General features: G+C 29.8%; 1 long non-coding RNA gene across 1 annotated transcript in view; it reads left to right on the forward strand.

Moving 5' to 3' along the window:
* LOC145303889 (uncharacterized) overlaps nucleotides 1-19,252 on the forward strand; it is a 28,303-nt gene extending 9,051 nt beyond the window's left edge. The window contains exons 2-3 of the long non-coding RNA XR_013873854.1: nucleotides 1,003-1,069; nucleotides 15,652-19,252. This is a non-coding gene — a long non-coding RNA (uncharacterized LOC145303889). The remainder of the gene's footprint in view (nucleotides 1-1,002; nucleotides 1,070-15,651) is intronic.
* Nucleotides 19,253-21,038: the final 1,786 nt, after the last annotated feature.

The raw sequence follows: 21,038 nt of genomic DNA on the forward strand, positions 1-21,038 counted from the left end.
CTAAAAAAATATCAGAATATCTTCTCTCCAAAAGAAATCTATTAAAGAATGTTGAGAAAAAAAATCTATTAAATTTAAAAATTAATCTTTGTTGTGTAGACTGATTGTTATTTAAATTTGGTCAATTTTCCTATCGAGCTATTTTAAACAATTAAGCCTTATATGGGATATACAATTTTTAGTAGCGAAGCTACTATATGAGCAGTGTTTATTTGTCCATCTATATGTCCAAACATGTATTATTATTTAAGTAATTTAAAAATCATGATTAATTATTAGATTTTTTGTAAATAAGTTTTTTTTCACCAAGAATTGTATAAACTCGTTAATGCTGCGCTCTTTATGGACATAATTGTCTGCTACGTGCGTAGCTTGCGTGGCGTGCGCGTTGTTTGTGCGTTATGTGTATTTAAGGGTAATTTTAAGATCTTATGATCCACAACGCTCGTCACGAAAAAGTACCTTCTATTAGGGATGTTAAAAAAATCATTAAGATTTTATTTTGGAATACCCTATTTGACTTTGAAAAATTTAATTACTTTTTAAGCCACAAGGATAATTTTGTCCACAAGTAGCAAAATAAATGTATAAATATAGAGGTATAATCCAGACAACTACCTCCCCTAAGTGGTGTGGACCTTTTTCGTCTGCTAACAAATTGCTTTCTGTTCTTTTGTAGAGACTCGGCTGTGTTTATATTTCCGACACGATTAGCTGATTTAGAAGACAAAATACAAAATCGTGACAGGGTCCCCGCCCTGTGGGCAGAGTTACAGATAGCTCATGTCCCATCTATTCTTTTACTTTAAATGTAGCACCTAGATCTAACCACCGGACAGACGTACGGACATACTACCCTAGCTGTAGAGTAACTTTGCTTGTAGTAATACACATGTTTAAGTAAGATTATCTATGTTTATAAGCTTATGGTAATTATCAAAGGATTTTTAACATAATCATTATATAAATCTAACAATATTTTTATTATTTTTTTATTTTCAGAAAGTTGGAACGCGAGTCAAAATCTTCAAATTGGATTTCACGTAATTCTACATCAACCAACTACACGGTAAGCAATTGAAGTTTAGGAGATCTTAAGGAATTGATGTACAAACATACCCAATTATAATAGACAAAAGCCCTTCTTCTGTAGATTGAAATTATAGAATTAAGATTCAAAATTAGTTATTCTGGGGGGAAGATAAATTTATTTTCTTTTTTCCTATCTTTTAAGTCATCTAATGCATAAAGATACGATTTGATGGTGTATTATCACTTCCTCAAGATGCATACTAGAACCGAAAATTATTACTACAGCAACAATTTATCATTAAACATCCCTTTTCATTTGTATGCTATTGTGTCTTTTTGCAAAAAAGAACACTTTGCAGATATGACAATTTGCGAAATTAAAGGCACACCAAAATCTTAAGATTTGCAAGAAGATATGGCAAAAAAAAGATAGATAGATATTGAAATAGTGCATAGATAGATAGATGTCATAAAAATAGATAGGAAGATAGATTTCACAAAATTTATTGTAAAATGTAGATAGATAAAAAGACATAAATATTGCAAATATAAGTATTTAGATGTGTGCAAAAATTGAATAGAAATTTTGCAAGGCTTGTATGTATGTAGGTATGTGATCCCTTCTTAACAACCCCGCAGGGTTTAAGGATTTGTCTGGACAAAAAAAATGAGGCTTTATTATTTTCATAGTAAATAATACTTTTTGACACAATAATGACTATTTTTGTGGTAAGAAAAGTAATATACATTATATCCTTGCAATTGGCTAAAAATCTGTTAGAATTACACATCCCTCATAAAATAAAATTTTACTAACGACCTCCCCCCCCCCCCTACCAAAAATTTATCTCAGAATGTGATGTCATTTTTACACCACTTGCTATCTATCTATCTATCCTTTCTATCTGTCTATTTATATGTCTATCCACATATTTAATGTTTGCCCGGGTCAGCCGTAAAACGGCCCTAAATGCCAGACAGACAGACAGACGATCCCCCTTTTACAAACCATTCATGCGTGTATGGATTTATTTTTACTACTATTTTGACATCATAAGACTTATAGCACATATATATTTTTGCAGAGGGGAAGGGATCTAAAGGGATAAGACAATTTTACCCAATGTTATTACACAAAATTACCCCTTCTGTAGATCACAATAAGTGGTTTAAACGTATGGACACTCAATTTAATAAACAAGCCAATCAAAATTCATTAAAAGTCCCCAAAGGTGTTAAGCCAACGAATAAGAAAATGTTATTATAAAACTTTGGGGACTTGTGTAATAAAGAGTCCATTGTCCTTTCTCCCTCTGGGTATGGCAATTAAAGAAAAAATATCTTAGTATCTAGCCTCTATTTTTTTAATATTTACTAGCGGCTATGCCCCTAGAGGCCTCTAGTGGCACTTTAAATGTTTATTTTTATATTTAAAATATTCTATATTGCGTTTGACGTTTATGTTTGCGTTGAACTCTCTTTCTAAAATCGAGAACGTAAAAAAAAAATTTTCTAGGGGCGATTTCTTTTGGAAGAATGGTGGTAACCTCCCCCAAAATAGTTATAAACCTTCCCGAGGCCTATGAGAAGCTACCCTGTTAAGGAGAACCCGATCGGTTCAGCGGTTAGCGAGATCCTTCGGTACAGACACACAGACAAACACACAAACAGACAAACATTCTGTTACTTTAGTATAAGGATTATAAGATATAATATTTTAGCTATAATTCATAATTAAGAAATTAATGAGAAAAAAATGCACTATTTTAAAGATGGAGATAAAGTTTTTCTTTTGGTTCAACATACTTTTTACTGCTATTGTAAAGAACTTTTATGGATTTTTTTACATTATTTTAATTTCTAATATGTAGGATATCGTGAATTTTATTGAAAATATGAAAATTCTGTTATTAATGGTTTATTTTGCAAATTGAAATTGATAAAATTCTGGAAAAAGTTAAACTGAAATGTCAACTAATTTTAATCTGATCCAACAGGCTTCCCAACTTTAATTAATCTAATTGAAATTGAATTTAATTATGTTACATTTTAGTAACTTAAAAATTAAATAATCTTAAAGCTTTTTACCTTTTATTGTATATTACATACAATTTTGAATATTTTAGTTTTTGTTGTAGAAATTGTATAAAAAAATTGGAAAAAATATTACGGCAACCCTGCTGACAATAATTTAAACATTTCAGGAATTTGAAAACCTTTTACTAAAATTGTATTTTTAATCTATTTCCACTAACTACACACTACAGGACTGAACAAACGATCACGCCAGGATGTCTATCTATCTATCTATCTATCTATCTATCTGTGTCCATCTATTTAGGTTGATTTTTGCAAATTTAATTGGATTCCATAGGGTGGGGTGGGGGGGGGGGGGGGTGGTCAGGGGTGAAGGAGTGTAAAATTGATGACCTTATCCCTTTGGAAACGAAGAATGTCTGGTCTTTTTTTTGGGGGGGATGGGTGGAGAAGCGTATCATCTCAAAAATGAAAAAGATTGGCGTTTCTAGGATCATAAGCAGCAACCCGATGGACTGACAGACATAAAAACATCCTACCTTTTAATATTAAGATTTAAAAATTTAAGATTATAAATAATCTAAATATATATGATTCGTCCCTGAAGGGTAAATTTGCAAAGTCCCGGAGTATTTAACCCCATTTGCCAATTTATCCCCTTTTCCAGTATTTCTCTTTTACCCTCTCTTATTTCTTTTTTTCTCCACGCCTCAGTTGCAAAAATTAAGAAAGAATTGTCCTTTCAATTTTAAAACTTTTTGGTACCAATTGATTTAATAAAATATATGTTTAAAATAAAATTTTCCAAAAATTTGGTACAAAAATCTAGTAAATTCAAATGTTACTTAAACCCTACTTCAACTCTCTTTTCCTCTTTTATAAAAGCTTTAAAAGTAGTAAAAATTGCAAAACCAATTTTAACAGTGAGAGGTCTCTTTTATTCGCTCGGCTAGAGACATTTCGCAAACAAGGACAATCAAATTCAGTAGCAGAGTGACAATCATTTCAAAGAAATATTCATATTTAAATATTTTAGAGTAGACTTTTATACTATGTTGTGGCAGGATAAAATTAGTAATCAAAGGGGGGGGGGGTAGGTTCTGCTAAAATTCCGTAAGAGTGTGAGTTTTAAGGCTTAGAAACAGTAGTAGAACAATAATATTCACTAAATATGTGTATTCCTTATTAAAAAGAACTATAGACAAAAGTTTTAAGTTAACATAAATTTTATCGTTCTATTACTGTTTTTAAGCCTTAAAACTCACAACTTTACGGAATTTTAGCTCAACCTACCTCCCCATTTCTTAACAGAAAAAAAATAGTTATAGAGTAGACTCGCTACTATTAAGAGGCTTGAATCGGAGAAAAGGGGTGCAAAATCAAATGTCAAAAGGGGGGGGGGGAATTACAATTGGAAACGGTGTGAGAGGCGGTGGGGGTGAGGGGTTGATTTTAGCAAAGGTATTGAAAATTGCAAATATTCGCAAATTCTGCAAATTTTCCATTTTTACAGCTTTCAAATTAATGGCAGCGGTGCGGCGAAATAAACGAACTTTCTGTTACTTTTTCCACAATTTATTGACTATTGAAATGTAATTAAAGACTGGATACCTACTGGTAGTTTTAAGTGTCTTGTGAAAGGTCAGGCTTCATAAATAACTTCAATGCATTGTTTTTATTGCAAAAAAATCTGTTAAAATGTCATGGAACCTAAAAATAGTAGTGGGACAAAGTGTCTTAATAAATCAGCCATTTAATGTCATAAAAAATTAGGGATTATCCATCTCTTTTTTAGGGCTTTTTTCTTTCCACTTCTCCTCTCATCTCCCTCATTTTTATGACGTCCCATGGCTGAATTTTAAGACGCTTTGTCCCACTACCTTATATTGGTCTTGGGTTTTTTTCCTTTCATACGATACCATATTTAAACCACTATTGAGCTACGCTGCTAAATTATGCTGTCATCCTTGTTTTTGATGATAAATAACATTATTTTGTGGATATTTTGAAAATGTGTAGTGAGGGAGAATTTTATGAAAAGATTAGATTATGGAAAGCTTCCCAAGTTTAATATCATTTTATTACATTTTTAATCAATTCTCTTCCCGTCATCTATCCCTCTCCTCCTTTCCTCTCTCTCTCTCTCTCTCTCTCTCTCTCTCTCTCTCTCTCTCTCTCTTTCTCTCTCTCTCTTTCTGTCTCTTTCTCTCCATCTCTCTAAAATAATCTGATTTATCTATTTTTATCAAAATATCAGAGAAATATTGAAATACTTAAAATTTAAATTTTCTAATTTTTTTTAAGTTTATTGAAAAATAATACATTTCGTCTTAATAATGAATATTTTTGTCTTTCAACTTCTTGTCTTTTAACTTCCTTATTTATTGGCCAATTTTGATAAAAAAAATTGTTATTGCTTCGCTGTTTATGGAAATAATTTTATCCATTAAATAAATATTAAATCTACAAAAATTATTAGAATCTTATGAAAAGAAGCCTATAACGTGAAGGTTCATTAAAAAGTGAATAAAAAAATCGATAATGTTAACATAAAAAGTACAGGAAAAGTGTATTTAAAAAAAAACTATTTTGCCTACAACTTTTGTACCAGTTAAAAGTACCAATAAACTTTAATATTATATTGTTTTCAATGGTACAAAAAAAATTAAAAAAGATTTAACATTTTTAATAGTGAAAAAATTATTTTACTTCAGTTGTTTTATCCCTATGAATCCGTGGTTAACGAATATAATTTTTTTGACAAATTATATACAAAAATATAACATATTTTTAATGTAAACAAACCATTTTTTTTTATTATTTACCTACCATTATTTATAAGCACTTCTCAAGTAGTACTTAGTGTCATAGAAAAAAGCATAAAAAAACAAGGACAATTATCTTCAATTTTAAGTAGCAAAGCAATGGAAATACAAATGGATCAGGGAAGGGCAGAAAAATAGCCTAAAACCTTCCAAAGACTTCAGACTAAAAAATTAAATTAGCCTAAAACTATCCAAGATTACCTAAAATCGAAAACTCGATACGTTATCTTGTTATCCGAATCTTAAGTTGCAGACAAAAAACCTTACTACTTTATATAAAAGAATATACTATGATAATTAGTTTACGGACGGACCGATCCTAGATATAGAACAGCTATGCTCCTTGAAAGCATATAAAAAAAACATGCATTGAAAAATAATAATAATTTTTGTATTTTTTTGTAGGTAAGTTTTGAAAGAAATTATTTTATGACATATTATTTATAATATGTCAGTTTTTACCATCATAAAGTCGACTAATACCATTGAAATTTTGTGTCAACAGAGAATTTTAAGGTTTATTTATTATGAAAAATCCGAAAATTTTTAAATGTCCTAAATAAAATGTTATTTGAAGTGTTATGAATGAAAGTTCTATTTAATGCTATTCATTCAAAGCTCGATACAGGGATTTGACAATGGAAGAATTTTATTCAACATTTCCAGCAGTCAAATTAATAATAAGTATATTGAACTGTGGCAAAATAGTTATCTTCAGTTGCTTTATCCCTGTATAATGATAGGTTGATAAATAACATGTAGTAAAGTGTGTATTCACTTCCGCAGAATCAGCAAAACTGTAAATTATTACAACAGCACAAACTGCTACTTCTACTGCTTTAATCGCCTTGCCATTGTGTCTTCATGCGAACACTAGGGGCGATTTCTCTTGGGAGGGTGGTGATACCCTCCCCCAAATAGTTATAAACCTTCCATGTACCTATGAGGAGCTACCCTGTTAAGGAGAACCCGATCAGTTCAGCGGTTAGCGAGATCCTTTGGTACAAACAAACAGTCAGACAGACAGACATCGTTCTACTTTGTATTATAGATAAAACACTGTTGATATGCAGAAATGAAGGCACACCCATAAAAATATATAAATAATGAAAAGCATTACAGCAAACACAATAAACACGAAAATCTGCCATTTTTGCCAAAACTTAAATTGTTTTTCTATGCTGATTTATTGGATTTATATTCAAATAATGTTTGTGGGGGGAGGGGGGTGCACATTGGCAAGTTTGGGGCCAAAATTTTACAAGTCAGACCCCTGCTTATTTTTTCTTTCAAAATTTGTCTAATTTTTATATCAATATATTTAGTAAGCCAAAAGTAGAACCACCTTTATTTATAATTGATATAATAAATTAACAATTTGTTTGTAAGAATGTCTGTTAAATTTTAAACATTTTAGCCAATAGTACATTGTGTATCATAGGTATATCTAAATGATATACACTAGAAGATCATTTGTATATTACATTATTTATGAAAACATCATAAATACATTGTAGAAAATCTTAAAGAATATTGTAAATTCAGCCATGTGACGTCATAAAAATAAGGGAAATGAAAGGAGAAGTGAGAAAGAAACCCCCTAAAACAAGAGATGGATAATCCCTCACATAACTGATTGTTGTGACACTTTGTCCAGTTACAGAATATTGAATCTCAAAATAAACTTGTTTGCCTCTAAATTTATTGTCAATCAAAGATAGAAATTTGAAAATAAGTACATTCAAAAGTACGTATCAAAAAAAATACATTTTTACAAAAAAAAAAAAAATGGGGGAAAGTAGGTGATGGGAAAATTAATAAATCTAAAGCACCATTAAGCATTATTTATTATGAAGGATACCCTAATATAAGAAATAATAATAAAAAAAATGTATTTATTTTATGTAGTTTATTTATAACAGTATTTATTCAAAAAAGAAGATAATTAATTTTTTCGAAAATGCGCAAAATTATTTTTTTGAAAATTAGTTTGCCCCCGACTTTTGGGTCAGTCATTTGTGATTTTTTACTGACCAACTGCGTAGCTACTAAAAATATTGTTTGTAATGTATAAATACGTCATGATGATTAAGTGTATACTAGGTAAATATCAACATCATACATCATATTTTTAATGGAATATGTAAAAAGGACGCAGGAAAAAAAATGGTTTTTTTGTAAGCAAAAAGGCAAAAAAGTTAGTATTGCAGATTAACCTGTATCTATGTAAAAAGTAACTGGTTGTATGTACAATAAGATCTTGTAAATGGCTCGACCAATCACTAGAAAAACTATTATTACAAATTCATATTAAAAAGTAATATATTTTTCTAAAAATAGTTCGAGTAATTTGATATATTAATCAAAAATCTTATCAAATCAAAAATATAAAAATATCTAATATCAATTTTGACGTATTTCAGATATCTCTTATATAATCATATTTTAATTAATATATTAATTATAAAGAGTATTGTTTTTATATTATTTTATCTTATTCATAACAAAGACTTTTGTCTTAAAAATTAGGTTAATACAAAAAAAAACAGAACAAAAAATGTTTGTATATATGATGTTTTTGACATAAACAACGTATTTAACTAAGAAATACAGACGGACGGATAGACAGTACGCCATTTAGAATAGTAGCATCTCTACTAAAAAAATGATTAAAGCAGGCCTCTATTGAGTTTAGGTATCTTTTCGCATGCCTAACAAAACGCTTTTATGGCGCAATCTCAAATTTTTATGCAAAAAAGTAGCATTTTTTTTAAAGACAGAATGACAATCAAGTTTTAAAGCTTGAAAGATAAATTATGCAGATAAATACGCTTTTTGCAAATTTCAGGGTATTTAGAGCTATGGATTCTCTTAGTTTTTTTTTTTTTTTTTTAAAGGTCTATAGTATAGATGTAAACACAGATAACCCCCCTTTTGCAAAGACCTTTTTCGTCTGCTAACAAATTGTTTTCTGCTACTTGACTTTCAAAGACCCAATTGAGAGTCGGCGCAAGGTCCTTGAGATGGTCACATACAGTTATTTAACCCCTTCCCCTTTAGTTGTTTACTATAAATTGAAATATTACTTTCCTTACAGATAATCATTGATTTATAAGTTTCCAACCACAATAACTTATGAATACTAATAAGAAAATAACTGAAATACTTTTTTTGCTGTTGCCATATCCCCGCACTCCATGGATCATTGTTAAGATAATGAAATAATGTTCTTTGTTTCAAATAACAAGGACAATTCTATCAATAAGTAACACCTTATAATAATATTAATATTTTTATTATTTTCTCTAAAAATATTTCTATTATTTTTATCAGTCTTTTATTATGATAAAGATAAGGCCCATGGACTTAATTAGATTGGAACAAAAATAAGTTCTTTTATTATCATTATAGGTTTTTGTTAATTAATTACTTTATATATATATAGGCTTTATATAGTTATATTGACTTTGGTGTACCAAATACTTTATATAAATAAATGTATATAATATATATTAATCCATTTATAGGGTGATCATTAAAAAACCTTGCACAAAATTTAATTTTTTCTGAAGGAAATTTTCATAACAAGATTTGCTTTTACAAGAAAAATCATTATGAAGACAAAATAGTTTGGTTCACAGTTTGTTTACAGTATAAAATCTGTAATTGTTATCAACAAAGTATTAATCTAAACCGTCTTTAAGTTTTGATTAAAAGAAAAGTTAGAAAGCAAAATAATTTTTCTGGGGTTGAAAAATCCATTAATTGTGTAATCAATCTTCCTTGGAATGTAATTGTAAATATAATTGTTATTTTTGGTTCACCCTGTATATATCTAAGTACATATATTAAATCTTTTTGGTTCACCCTGTATATATATATCTGAGAATATACATATAGTAGATAAAACAATAATCAGTGTTTATTCCCTATCCACCGCTCTGCCATTTACTCAAAGCCCTTATCTTAGCCAAACAAACCTACAGACAAAAGTTTTTATATCAAAGTACTTTATTTTTAGAAATTATAACATAAAAATATTTTAAAAATCTATTTTAAAAATTATTGAAAAAACAACATTTTGATTTTTTGGGAAATTTTTTTTAACTAAAATCCAAAAAGTTGTCCTGTTAAAAGCAGTAAGGAAAAAAAAACTTAATTGTCTTTTTAAAGAAACATTTTTTACTATTATATTCAAATCAAAGAAAGAAAAATATTACATATTAGCTTTTTTAGCTTTTTTTTGAAAACTAGACTACTTTTGTTTATAAATAATAAACATTACATTGATTTGATTGCTTTTTTTCGCCCATCTCTTTATACTGCCCCCCAAAAGAAGGTAAACAAGAAAGTAATATAAGAAAATACAAAATTATTCGCCCCTAGACTCAATTGGGAATATATAGTATTGTGTAAAGTGGTTCATTACTGACACATTATTGGCATTCAAATAAGAGCTAATTTTTATTACATCTCATGTCGATATAATTTACAAAATTTCCCATTTACTCATTTTTAATTTAAGTAAAAAAATATTACTTAGGATAAATAATGTAAGTTTCCATTCATATTTAGAGTGTTTTGTTGATATAATAACAGTACTTAAGCTTGGCAGGGGTAGAGTAAGAAAAAACGGGTCATGTGAAGGAAATGAAGTTGCGTGTTTCTCCTATTTCTAGCCCCTGCAGGGGGCTCTCTCTAACCCTGCGGGGCAATAACCTTACCTAACCGAACCTAAAATAATCTTTCAAAAGCTACTGTGAAAATACGACGAAACCCGCAACTTCGTTTCCTTCACATGACCTGCAAAAAACTGCTAATTGTTGTTGAGTTCAGCAAAAAGTGTCTTGTTTAAAGATAGTTTAAAGATGTACAAATATAAATGTCTTAATTTTTGTTGAAACAAACAACACAAGAGTGATAAATGATACCGGAAAATTCTTCTTAGGCGGTGCACCCGCAAAACAGTTAAAATTTGTCCTCAATTTTTTGCTAATCAATTGTTAAAAAAACGACTGCAGCAAAGTGTAAATCATTTACATCAAAAAACAATTCTAATAAATTTTACTTGATTTAAATCATTGTCGTTACTGTTCAACAATTAGAGTAAAACACTAGAAGGAGAAAGGGTTAAATAACTGTATCTCCCCATCGCAACTGCAGCCTTTCTATTGGGTCATTGAAAATCAACCAATGATGTCGCCTAATTTAACACAGCCAAGTAGCAGAAAATGATTTAGAAGCAGACAAAGAAGGTCGTTGTTAAAGGAAGGGAGGTAGTTGTCTGTATATACATCTATAATAAACATCTATTGTTCAACAAATCAAATGAAATATGCTTTTTGTTAAAATTAGGGAAAATGTGAGAATACCTTTTAAGACAATACCTCTCTTACCTCTTTTTCTTCCATGGAAACTTTCTTATAATAGTTTTAAACTTAGCAAAAACTATATCTTCCCATCGCAGCAACTTTTTCATTAATTTAAAATTATTTATAAAAGAATGAGGATTATTTCTAGATTGATTATATTAATTTAAACACAGAAAGAGAGAGAGAGAGAGAGAGAGAGAGAGAGAGAGAGAGAGAGAGAGAGAGAGAGAGAGAGAGAGAGAGAGAGAGAGAGAGAGAGAGAGAGAGAGACAGAGAGACAGAGTGAGAGAGTGAGAGAGACAGAGTGAGGATAATGAACAAATTTCAGTCGGCGTTATAAATTAATCTTCGTATTTTTAAAAATCTCAAAAACCTCGAGAATTTAAAGTCATGATAAATGTTATCAAAAAGTCCGGGCCTAGAAAATGATATATTAATTGCTTTTGTTTGGTCAAAGATCAAAAAGAAGCATGCTTGCTTGTGTGTGTGTGTGTGTTTATAAGTGTGTGTGATAATAAGCGTGTGTGTGTGTGAGTTTCATTGTGGTAAAAAATTCCTTTAAAGAAACTTAGAGACAAAAAATATAAATAATACTTTTTTTGTAGTAGCACAATTAATCTATAAATTTGAAGTTAACTTCAAAATGGCTTTTTAACTATTTATTGGCTTTTTTTGCATAAGTTGTTCATATAATTTTATTTTCAGAAAAAAAATTGTAGGACTTCTTTTAAAAATACTTTTTGCTAAATCATTTTAAAGCATTATCCTCTCTTTTTCTTATATGGTTATAAATGACAGATTTCAAAATTATTACTTTTTTTAGTGGTAGCACAACTACTTTTAAATGACAGTGGTCTGTTTTGAATTATCTCTAGTTATATCTCGCTCTGATAAAACAAGGTTTTTCTTGTTATTTTTGTCAATATATTGACTCTTTTGTGTCAAAATAATCCTTTTTTTTCTTTACCAATACAACTCTAGTGTCCATCCATTTTCGCATAATGTTTCATTTTTGTAAAAAAAAAATACAATAGCTATATATTCAAATAGGGATTAGCTTGATTATCCTATTATGTAAAGAAGTAAGGTTTTTTTTGTCTAAAGCTTAAGATCTCAATGTCTACTAAACTGATTGATCTCTTCTTTTTAGGGAAGGTTCACTTTTGTTTTGGGAGGGTTTTAGGCTATTTGTTTTATATTTAATTCATGGGACGGTTTTAGGCTATTTTTCTGCCTCTTCTACCACCCATTGATTACAGAAAAGGGACTCGGCCGCTAGTAGGAAAAAGTAACAAAGATTGGCGTTATGTGCTTTTGTAATAATATGCAGTTCTAGTGATTTGCGGCAGCGAAAGCACATCCTGAATCTCATAGAAAAGTTAGAAAATTAAATCTTTTCTTTTGCCCACAGGATTAAGATATACTTTACTATATACTTCCTCGGAGAGGGACAATTATTATAATAAAAAACATTTTTGAGGACATTATGATATTATTTTAATGTCGTTTAGTTGACTTTTTCGGTAATCAAATAAAAGTTGATCATAAACATATAACGTTTTTATGGACTAATAAGATCAATACGAAATGAAGAAAATTAGTATATTTTGTTTATTAAAAGATCTTTATCTGAGAAAGCCTAAAGTGTCATGTGTGACGTAAAAAAATACGTCTAAAAAGGAAGGATGAGAGGAGAAGTGGAAAAGTAAAACCCCCAAAAAGAGACTGATTTTTATGACGTCACATATGACACTTTAGGCTTTCTCCTTTATCTTGCAAAAGTTGGGTATAATATTCCTGTTTTTTAACATCTTTTTGTCTGCCACGTTCCACTACAATTAAATTTCCAAAATATCTATACCTGTATCCTGTACTACAATTTCTCAATACAAAACCATATTGAAAGGAAAAGGGCCACACTTTTCAAAGTTTTTGCCAAATTTCTCTTACTTTTCTTGGCGGATTTTTAGTTTTTTTTTGCAGTTTGCAAAAATTGAAATATTTTTTGTTAGAACGATTTACGTCGAATTTAAAATATCGACATATAATATAACTTGACATATTTATAATAAATAAAAATTATTTTTGATGAAGTCTAAGAAGATTAGACTCGTTATAATAGAATTAACTTTTGAAATCCTATATTTGACATTTTGATTAAAATAAACAACATTAGGGTAATGTCGAATATTCGTAAGAAAAAGATATATTTCGGTAATTTTAAAGGATACAGCTTAAAACCAAACCTTTTGCCGTTTCTAATGAGCAAACTTAGGCTATGCTGTCAGCCGTTTAGCCGATAAACAGCCACAAAATACGTTCTTTCGCCTTTCCGACTTAATCCTAACAATTTATATAAAAAAAGGATGACAACATCCATAAAAGTGAAGCTCTGAAACTGTAGGATAAACAGACATTAACACTTGTATAGTGTCAGAACTGAATAACCATAATATAAATGTATAAGATTCAAAGCAAAATTGTAAGTAAATTTGTTGAAAAACCGCTAAAATACAGGATATTGTTTACGGATATACTCACATGTTTATTACTTGATTATACAGATGCTTCGCTTTTAACATTGTACTTAGTTATCCTACGAATCAGTATTTAAAAAATCAGATCAAAATTTGTTGTTAAAAAAGTTAAAAATCAACATTTTTAGAATGGACGTACGGACATTCTGGTAGTGATTATATAGTTGCTACGCTTTCTAACTACAGGAATCACCATGCGGAGTTTAAAATCGATAGGACAATTCTAACACGCCTAAATTAACGAAAAAAGCTATCCGTCCGTAACGGACGGACGGACGGACGAACCGACCCTAATTATAAGAATAAACTTCGCTTTTTAAAAATGAAATGCCATTTGAAATTGTCAATAAAATATGACAAAAAGTTTGGCACAAGTGTTAAACTGAAGGGAATTTATAAAAATTTGTATTTATTGTTGAAATTCGATAAAAGAATTTTTTTCTATAAAGGATTTATTGAGGGGGAGCTAAATTTTCATGCTATGAGGGATTTCTATATTTTTAAAAACAATGCAGTTTTTTTAGATAAATAACGGCTGCGATCCTTGCATGTAAGAGCTTTGTATTTTAAGGTTAGGGAAGCAGAAAAATAGCATAAAACCATCCCCGACCTGTTTGAAGTTTCTATAGAATTGAATGTTTGGGTATAGTCCCTTTCGTGGCAACGAACCTTTAGGGGCGATTCTTTGTATTTTTCACAGTAGCTTTTCTACTATTTCTACGGGGGGCTCTAACCCTGTGGGGCAATCACCTAATCCAATATAACCTAACCTAACCTAAAGGAGCATTGCCACCAAAGGGACTATTCCAGAATGTTCAATTGTTTCAGTAGTTATCGAAATCTACGGACAAAAAAGAATGCTACTTTATGAAATGGTATTGACTTAAAGTCTAATACTAAAATATTAATTCTATTTTTGTATGATTTATGCTATTTTTCCCCCTTTAACTTATATTCCTGAATTTTTGAAAATTCCAAATTTAAAATGTATTGTTAAAGTTTAACCAGATAAAATTTTGTTGACCTGTGGTTAAGCTTCAGGGAATAATTAAGAACCCTGGGCACGCCACTGGTTCTGAACTTTGGGAGAGGGGACAAAGTCCCCAAAGTTTTATAATAACATTTCTTCTTCGTTGGGTTAACAACTTTAGGGAATTTAGATTAATTGGTTTATTAAGTTGAGTGTTTAAACGTTTCTACCACTAATTTCAATATAAAGAAGGGGTAATTTTGTGAATTATCATTGGGGATGTATTTCAATTTATCGGCAATTGTCATAAACCTGTTCTAAACCATATTAGACTATGACTGTCTAGTAGTTTAAATTATGTTAAAATTGGTCATAACTGTCTTCTTAAAAACGGAAATACGGAAAGTGTCTTGGGTGACGTCATAAAAATACGTCTAGAAAGGAAGGATGAGAGGAGAAGTAAGAAATGAATACCCTAAAAAAGATATGGATTTATACATTTTTTATGACGTCATACATGACACTTTTCGTATCACCATTACCAACAGTTAGCATATATCTTTATTATATGTCACGAGTTCTATTCTATTTGATATTAAGCTACCTGTCTGACCATCTACATCACCTTTCTTTGTTAAATTCTAAATTGTGCTCTGTAAAAATATTTAGACTCGACGTGTCAGCGTTTTAATTCAACTAAATTTATTATTTATTTATTTACTAAAAGAGAGAAAATTTATTGATTTTTTTTAAGTAAGAGAAAATTTAAAGTTCAGACTAATTTTGAATTATCAAAATATAAATTTTCATATTCATAATGTGTTCTATAAAACATAATATCCCTTATAACTATTAATTATGTTTTTTTTTTATTTCAGACCCTGTCGAAGCTCGGCTGTCACACACCCGACTCCTACCCAGAGACGTCTTTCATCACCATCACCATCCCGTGGGACAGCACAAGTGTCAGCTAATCACTAAATATCACTCATGAAGCTGTCACCAACTAAGAGGCCTTTCTATGGATAAACATCCGGCTGTCTGCTAAAGAGAATGTACCTGTACCATGGATTACATCAATTAAAACATAACTGTCAATAAACAAAAATATCTTCTAAAAGACCTTCAAAAGTCAAACAAGGGGATTTTCTATGGGTAAAGAAAATTTCAATCAGATATTCCCAAAAAGAAGACTTGCCTTGGACAGTAGTCAACCTGTTTATACAAGAAATGGCCAGAAAATGTCCTTTAAAAGGACAACTAAGACCTGTAGTGGACAACCCAACTATCCCACGGACCTACCCAAACTTGTCTTTCACCAACAAAAAAAAAACATGAAGCCCATTGTCTTTCATTGACCTACCCTTCACGTCTTTCTAGTTTTTTTTTTATATCGTCAGAATATCATCAAAAATGACGGAAAAACGATCTAAATATTTGTATTGGATCGTACCTACCCTACATGCCTTTCATGAGCCCTGTAGTCTTTCATCTATAGCTTAGATGCGAAAAAAAAACAATATCAAAAAAATTCACAGAACCATCACTATAATGTGAATAAAAAATGTATGAAATTAAACATCTAAAATTTGAAGAATCATACAGTCAAAAAAGAAGGTATAAATATCTACAACATATAGGTTAACCTATCGCAGTAGATTGGTATACCTAGCTTTTTTTATCCCTTGAATTGTTTAATATGTATCAAGCTATTTTAGTACCATGTCTTTCGTTGCGACCTGTTAAATGAAAAAGCGAATCATTTTGCTTTTTTATTTATCAGGGAAGCATGTGTGCCCTAAGTCTTTCATATTCTTAGATTTGGACAGTTGAAGCTTGCTTTTAATATATCCATTTGCTTAGAAACTTTTTTAGGCACAATATTTTTTTTCTTTGTGTATAAGTTTCGTGTTTTTTTTTCTTTGAAAGGTTTCGAGATTTTTTCTCAATCTTTTAAAGAGAAAAAAAAGTTTATTTTGTAACCATTTTTATTCTTTTTGTAACATTAATTTTTATATTTTTTTTGTTTGTGTTTTTAGCTTTTTGCTAATTACTGATATTGCTGATATTGAAATTTGTCAAATTTTTTAGTGATACTTAAAGGAGTCAATTTAAATTGTAGTCATAACTTTTTGATATTTTTTTGTATGGGTAAATGGGTTTTAAAGCATTTTCAAATGCTTTTTTGGCCTTTCTGTCCAAATGTATGATTATTTTTTTTCTGCCAGTGTCTTTCAGAGCTTGCTGCAATGGTTTTTTAATGTAAAATGTCTGTTTCAAGACTCTTTAATTGAAGATCCTTTGTCAGCGAGCCATTTCACTACCAGAATTTAGAGTTCTTTCAGTAACATGTTTTTTTTATTAATATTTAATGCTTATAGGTAATTTAAAACTGCACTTTGCTTTTATTCTATACATCAAAAATGCTTATAAAATTCTCATATAATATTTCAAAATGCCAAATGATTTTTTTTTCAAATTTAATGAAGATACCTCATTTTTTCCTATTTTTATTTTTTAAAAGCTTACATTTTTATATTTTTAGTTAAAAGAAATTTTAATTTAGATTTTTTATAATATAAAAAAGTAATATTTGTTTGTTTATCTGTAAAGATATCCAAATAAAAGCAAATCTAAACTTTTTTAAATTGAAAAAAATTTAAATTAATATTCCTTAAAAATCACTCATTTTTATAGTCTTTCTTATAAATGTGTTCAATTATATATATAAATGTCTTTCTGTAGTAAGAAATGTTATTAGTCCAATGATAAAGTATTTAAAAAAAACTATTATATATAAAATTATTGATGTACCAAAACAATTAAATAAAACCTCACTACGATGTCTTTCATGAATTTAAGTAAAAATTCAACATTTTTGAGGATGTTAAAAATTGTTGTTATTATTATACTTGTGTGTATGTGTATGAATGAGTATTTAAAAATTGTACAAACTGCTGCTTTGCCAGTCGGTTAAACACTGGGATAAGGATATGGAACATGAAGAAATATTATTTTGCCTGTAACTTTAACCCCCCCCCCCCCAAAAAAAAAAGTATCTAAAGTTAAATTAGAACAACCATTTTTTTTTCAATTTTTACAAATAATTTTTCTTCTAGTATTATATCCCTGTCTCTCTAGCTTAAAACTAGGGTTGTGCCGGATATCCGGCCCGACCTTACTTTAAACCTGAATGTTATTTATTTGAATTATATTGCACACATACACAGTTTATGTCTTTCACTACTTTTTTTAGGGTTGGGCTGGATATCAATATCTGGCCGGATACCGGATATTAAAACTATCTGGATACCGGATATCCGGCCGGATGTAATGTAATTTGCCGGATATCAAAAATGGCCAGATATCCGACCGGAACCCGATATCCGGCATTAGAAATCAGCCGAATATCCGGCAAAAAAAGTATCCGGCCCAACCCTAATTTTTTTTTCCAAAAAAAAACTACACCAAGCTCTTTCCCATCCTCTCAAAAAACATGAAAAAATGTATTTTTAAAACCCATGTGTCTTTCATTATAATCATGGATTTTTTTGTACCTTTTCCTTAATTATTTATACACTTTTATGATGTATGAATGTAATATAAAATTAATCCTTTTTAGCTTAATCAATTTTGAGTCTTTTTAATTTCTTAGCTAGTCAGAAATATTCTTATTTTTTTTTTGTAAAAGCCCGGTTTTTTTAAATATCACAGCAGAAAAACTTTTCATATTCTCCTAATCTATACTATTGTCATATAAAAATTCTGTTTTAATTTTAATTTCTGAAAAAGAAAAAAAAATGTTTCAAATTAAATTTGTCACTCTCTCCCAGTGGGTGTACAGTACAATGACTTTACATTTGTCATTTCATATTGTGCTGACTTTTCTCCTAGTGGATTCCCGCTGGGGGGTGGAGAGGACTTTAATATTTGATCCACCCAGAGCACTATACTGCTTTGTACAATGTTTAGAGAGGCAAAAGTGCTTTTAGACAAGTATTCAAAAAAAGTTTTTTTTAAAAGCCAAAATTATTAAGATTAGATTTTATTTTATTTTTAAAAAAATAATACTTGAAAAGGCACTTTGTCACCTAAGTAACTTTAACTGTTATATAAAATTATAAATTATTATTAATTGTCCTATGATTGAAGGTACCTTTTTAATACTGGCCCAAATTCACTTTAAATTTGCGTCTTTTTGACTTCAATATAGCATTTAATAGGCAAAAATCTTAATTCTTTTTTTACAAACAATTTTTAATTTTGGGTCATATTTAGAAGAAGAAATTAACTAATTCCTAATATTTATTGGTTTTTTTTAATAACATAAAATTGGATAAATGTGAGATGGATAAATGTTGAGAAAAATTGAATGTATTAATTTTCAAATGTTTGTATAGGCTGTGATTAATAAATATTAATTGTTTTGTAGTTACTAGTAATATTATTATTATTATTTTTAATAAATTCTTTAAATAATTCATGAGTTTGTCCTTTTATACAAGTAACAGGATGTTTTGTACCAAAAGATCTCGCTAACTGTTGAAGTAGGGGGAGAAAGACACTCAAAAATCATCCACGTGACGTCATAAAAATGAGGGAGTCGAGCAGCCGCTAGTTTAAATATTATAACAGTTACTGCGCACCTAGCTTCTCAAGGCTCTTGTTTTTGTTTTTGTTTTAAGCGGAGGTAGGGGACAAAAAATAGCTCTAATCCATTCAAAGGCCTAAATTAAGAAAAAAAACAGTATAAACAATCACAGGACCATAAAGGGCTTAGTCAGTTCAGTGGTTATCAAATTCATAATCAAGAGTATAGGGACGTTTCCCTCAATGTGACTTGTTGCACAAATAACCCCTTCCCTAGCCTTTAACAAAAATTTAAAACGGGGAGGGGTTGGGAGTTTTCCTCCTTTGTTTGTTGTATATTACTTTAGCTGAGGTTAGGTTATACTGAGTTTATCGGGATCGTTCCTAGCATTTAGGGTGGAGGTGGGGGGTGATGACACTATTTTTTATCTAACAATTTTTTACTTTTTTACTCTCGTTTTTTGTTGTATATTAATTTAGGTGAAGTGAGGTTAGGTTATAATAGGGTGCAGAGTAGTTCCGCAAGGCTAGAGAAAAAATAAAAAGCTTGAACGTAAGGTCAAACAACTTTTCCTAAATTGTGTTTTCCTTTTCAGGGAAGCTACTTACATGTCTTGTGATTGTTTTAGATATTTTGAAAATGGGAAGATTAAGATATCAACTTTTCCAAGAAAAATAAAAAAACATCTGGTCGGATTTTATAAAGTAGTACGGTATTTTAGTCTAAAGCTTTTGATTTTGATAAATATTTTGGGTTGTATATGTGAATCATGGTATTGTTTTAAGCTATTTTATCCTTATGTCTCTTCAATCCCTTATACCCCTCGAATACAAGGGAAGAACTTAGAAGTCGATATTTAAAAAAAAAGGAAATTGTAGAAGTTTCGTGATTTTTTAAATAAATACATAAATTATAAAAAAAATCCTCCAATATAAAAACTACTACATGCAGTAAATCAATGTGCGTTTTAATGTAATTTTCAAGAAATTCAGAGAAGCTCTTTATTGGTTCTTAGTAAGCTTTTGATGTTTTATCTAAAAAGATGTAATAACCCCTTTGGTTAGTTAGATCGTAAGGGACAGACATATTAAAATTCCATCCTATTTATAAAATCCTTTTGTTTAAGTAGTATTTTTTTTCCGTCAGATCTCAGTAACCACCCTAACCCTACGAAAATAGAGCTTATAGTCAGCAGAGGTGGATCTTTAAATGTGTAGCCGTTGCCGTAGTCGTAGCCGTAGCCACTGCCAGTGCTGCCAATAAAACATGGATTTTGCAATCCTAGAAATATGGATCTCAAAAATCTTCAATGGACCACCCAAAAAATGAATTATTTATATCAAAGAAATAAAATTATTATGCCAAATTTTATGCGTAGCCAATTTGATTTAAAGATCGCTATTAGGTTAGTGGCTGTACCTCTGGCAGCGGCTACACATTTAAAGATCAAGCACAGAATAATGTCGATATTATGTCAGTTATAACTACTTTGATCAAATCATTTGACAATCTTATTATACAAAGTATTAAGCATTTTTTGTCTGTAGCTAAAATGTCTAGGTATGGTTTTAGGCTATTTTTCTGCCCCTAGATGCTAGGGGCGCAGCCGCTAGTAAAAACAATGTTCTTAGAATATTTGCATGTGGAAACAATAAAATCATAGCATCGTATTAA

Source organism: Acartia tonsa, chromosome 13, assembly GCF_053477335.1.
Source record: "Acartia tonsa isolate MP-2025a chromosome 13, ASM5347733v1, whole genome shotgun sequence".
In the NCBI taxonomy this organism is placed as follows: Eukaryota; Metazoa; Arthropoda; class Copepoda; order Calanoida; family Acartiidae; genus Acartia; species Acartia tonsa.